The sequence below is a fragment of the Nothoprocta perdicaria genome, unplaced genomic scaffold (assembly GCF_003342845.1).
Source record: "Nothoprocta perdicaria isolate Ctin4 unplaced genomic scaffold, notPer1 scaffold_173, whole genome shotgun sequence".
Classification (NCBI taxonomy): Eukaryota; Metazoa; Chordata; class Aves; order Tinamiformes; family Tinamidae; genus Nothoprocta; species Nothoprocta perdicaria.
The window spans coordinates 1,639,364-1,643,956 of NW_020454905.1; positions in this window are offsets into that span (position 1 = coordinate 1,639,364).

Here is a 4,593-nt window from a genome sequence, read left to right on the forward strand (position 1 = left end):
AATAAATTCTGATGTCAAAATTGAGAGGGCTAGGCCTATTTTCTTTTCCAGAATGCATACAAATAATGTATCTACAGCAGGTCTTGTGATGTTGGGGCAGGAATGTGGGAAGAGATAAGCTTAATAAGGATGTGACACTAAAAACAGACATCTCAGTGGAAGGGTCACCAAAGTGCTGTGGTACCTCTTTTTACCTTGCAGTCTTTTTTCAGATACTTATGATATATGTTGAATACATTTACATTTGCAACGCTTAGTACCTCCATCTGTCTTCATCTTCCACACTGCATATGACAAAATCTTTGGTTGAAGGGTAAGGAAGGTACCATTTAGTTTCTTTTTGGAAAGGGAATGTGTTTTATTTGATTAATACCTGTTCTGGTTAATGTTCATAGGCAGTATTCATTTAGTAAATACTGTARTATTGTAACAATAATAACTAAGAGATTATGAATGCTTATGCAAAAATGAACTGAGAGAATGCAGGAAGGAAATTCTGAATCTATTTTATTAACTTAAAATATTGTATAATTGAATTATTTTAGGGTCCTATTTTAAGTGTCTTTCTTTTAATAACTGATTAAAGACAAATACCATCTGGGGCACTCGTTTTAGTCAATTGGTCTAAATGTAACAATTGACTAATTGCCATCATTTCTTAAGCACTGAAACTGAGGAGATTCCTTTGTTGAGGTTCTCCTGTTGCTGAAAAAAATAGAAGAGTGGAAGACTAGAAAAATGCTCTGACTCATCTTTAAATATATATGCACATATGTATATATGCATGTACACCTATACGTACATTTGGACATTGTGTTATGGTCTTCAGTAGATTTGTGCACAATCACAATAAAGAACAAGAATGGACTAGTGATAAAGCTATACTCCTATCTTTTCTAGTGAACTGTTATTCCTATAGCTTAGTGTAAAGTCAGGACTGCCATTCAATTTTAGTGTTCCTAAATGGAACTTAAAGAGAATTCATGCCAGGCTTATGCACAATGTATAACTATTATCTAAGATGTCAGCCTCACCTAGTCTAATATGTAGGTTGTTACAGAGAGCAGACTCTGTTCATTGATAGTGTTTTCCTTCCTTCCTTAACTCTTATAATTTAATTTGGACTACTTTTTAATATGGGTAGTGCCCTCTAGGAGTCTAAGAACTATGGTATATAAATATATAAGTAAAACATTCAACTCAAGAAGAAAGAAATAAACAGCAGTCTATGTTGCATCCAGAAAACTCAAGAAGTGGGGTTAGGGTAAGATGTTGAAAATATAATCCTTGTTCCCTGACTCACCAGACTTTCAAAGTATTGTGATAMAATACAAGCAAAAAATGCTTTAAAATGCATGATGATTTGGTAGAAAAAAAATATAAATGGTAGTATTAGTGTYGAATGTTCGCGTTTTTTCAGTAGTTTGAACTGAAGTAACCTTCATTTAATGACTTTACCATTGATGTTTGTTTCTCTAATAACAAATGAAAAGGTATTGCCTTATGGAGAATTCTGACCCATTTGTTTTAAACATATAAATTCACTGCAATTTGATTTACTTTTAATTGAAGGCAGTGATAAATTACTATACAATTATCATGTTTAAATTGGCAAGCTGAAGTAATGACAAATCTRTTTAGATTTTTCTTTCCACTTCTCCTCATAAGTGAACATACAGCAGRTCAAAAATACTGATTCATTTGGTATTGGTCAAAGATCTATTTGTAGCCCTGCTCTCAGTTTCTGAATAGCCTCTTCATTCCTTTTGCCCTGAACTGTAACTTTACATTTCTTTCATGCCTGATCTTTGACTCTATAGGAAAACTGATCTAAATTATTTTGACCACATTAAACCATTCTGTGTATTTATTCAGAGCCTTAACACTGTTTACCTTGTTGCTGAACAAAACCACATCAAATTYTGGTCTTTAGTTACTAAAGCTGTTCTTGATTTCCTCAAGTTTACAAGCTCTAAGGCTGAGCCTTTAGGTGAGCTACAAAGTATTTTACTATACAGAATAGATATACTGCTCAAACTGCCTGGCCCAAAATCCAAGTGCAATTGTGAACAAAAGAAATTCAGGCTAAAAAAATCTTGAATATGCTAAACTTTCAGCTTCCACATGTTCCTTGGGTGAGAATTCTTCTAGTCTACCTGTGCTGAGGGGAGAGGGTTTTTTTTTATTTTTTTTTTTTAAATTCTTATCTCTTTAATCCTTATCTCTCCTAAAAAAAAAAAAAAATCTGAATTTGAAAAAGTCCGAATTTGGCCTTTTGCCTATGTAGGCTGATTTATTATGTGTGAATMGAATAGAACATACTTAAAGGCTCTGCAGTATGTGTTTTTCTAGGCTATCTCTTTTAAACTATATCAGCTAGTTGAGACGTGGTGGATTCATACTTGCCCTGCTCCTTAAACACTTCCTCAGAAATTAGGAGACAATAGTCTCCAGGACCCAGTGGGTTAAAATGCAGCATTCTACCCTATCAGGAGAACAGGACTACTCTGCAGTGAGTTATTAGTTAGTCTTCATCCTTCTTAATGAAATAATGCATCTGGGTGGCACATCATTATTGTTGCAGACTATCATGCTTGTGTAGTTTGGGGACTCAGTTGTGAAGAAGCACCCAAGAYGTGGTTGCAGGACTTTTCCTCTACACTATTCAAAACCTATTTAGTAGAACATACATAAATAGACTGAGCCTTTTGAATAACAAGACTAGACAAAAAAATGGTTTTATTTAAAGATACAGCATTCCTTGTTGGCAACTCAGATTTAATTTCTTCAGATTTACCCTTAGTTTGTTTTCCTGAACACTTGCCCACTGGTCCTGGGAGTGTTACTTTAAAATGGGCACAGTCCTTTCAACTTCTTATGTTTGAAGACACCTTTTCTTGGTTTTCTACTCTTTACCAGCTCTGAAGTGTGTTGCCAGATGATTTGTCCTAGATAATTCTTATCTTGTATTTTATCCAGACAGTCTTATTAAATGTTCAATATTCTTAATCCTGTCAAATATATGCAGTATTTATGTACACATTTATAATTGATAGGCATATGAATAAATGCACAGTATTTAACACAGATTTATAATTTCTGTTCTAAAACCAGTATGATTCTCTAAAACAGAAACAAAAGGTGAAAATTGTGCTAACGACTCTCTGCCCTTAATGGGAACTCTTGGTCTTGCAGTTGTTAAGTGCTTTTTCAAACTCTAAATACTTCCAAAGGGAGAAGCTATGAAATCACAGGAGAGAATTCCATTAATGGACAATCAACTTTTGTTGCAGATCTTAAAACTCCATTGGTGGGACAAAATGTATATATTTGGGAAGTGCCTAGTACTTCTGGAATTAAGCATGTGGTGAACCAGTAGGACATGAAATAATCTAGCAGACATAGTCAAGTCTATATGCTATTAGGAAAACAGTTATCCCTCTATACAAACTTCACTTTTGTTTTTGCAGTTCAGACTCCCACAGAGAATGCAAAACACCTGCTCAGGCTGATAATCTAAGCATAAATAAGAAAAGATTGGTGTGGCTAGGGGAGATGGGATAAACTTTCCTGAATAGTTTCCTTCTTGCACAGGAAGTGTCATAAATTCTCTAATATAGTCTAAAGAAATCACCAAYCTCCTAGTTTCATATTCAAGGTTATGCCTCATTTGCTCAACAATGTGGAAGGCTGTCAAATTATTTTTATGCTGATTGCATTTGCTCTGTATTGTAAGCTTTTCATATTAAGAAACCCTTATTTAAATGCTTAGAACTGGTCTTAAAATATATACATATATTTTTAATAGAAGAACTCATGTAATTTGTGCAAGAATTTCAAGACATGCAGGATGCTTCTTTATAAAGCTTGCATTTAATACTGAGGTGCCTGCCATTTGTATCAATTAACAGCTCTGTGAAACAGTTGATTAACTGACTTTTTTCATTTGTAGAAGAGAAAATTATATTATAAATCTGAATTGCTTGTTAGCAAGTAACTGCTGGAACTTTTTGAATCATACTAAGGTGCTATCTAATAAGGTAATTTAATTTTAAAATTTAGAATATACAGATAAATAATTATTTTAAACATCATCAAACATTTTCTGTCTAGCTTAAGCCTATTATTATTTTTACTAACATATTTGCTATGCCTGGAAAGATTTTACTGAAGTCAGTGGAGTTCCACCAGTATAAAATTAGTGTGAGAAGAATGCATGGTCTCTTTAGATGAGAAATATTTTTAAATGAATTAAAATACTGTTGCGCAATCCATGATTTTCTGAATATTTAGTATGAATTACAAGGACTTCATATTGCATAGAATTCTGAACAAATAATGAATCTTATTCAGTCAGTGACTAAACAGAGAAAGATCATTCATTGATTTTCATTATAAATACTTGAAAACTAGTGTTTCAAGTGGTCTCAGTAATAAAAGGAAAAACTTAAGAAAGAATAGCGGCTGGATCAACTACAGTAATGTGATAATGTGATCTGGCTGTTAACACTGAAACATCTGTTCTGGAAGRTGAAATGTAGAGTGGTTACCATGAACTTCTTATGCCTGTTAAATTCTATGATATTTTGAATG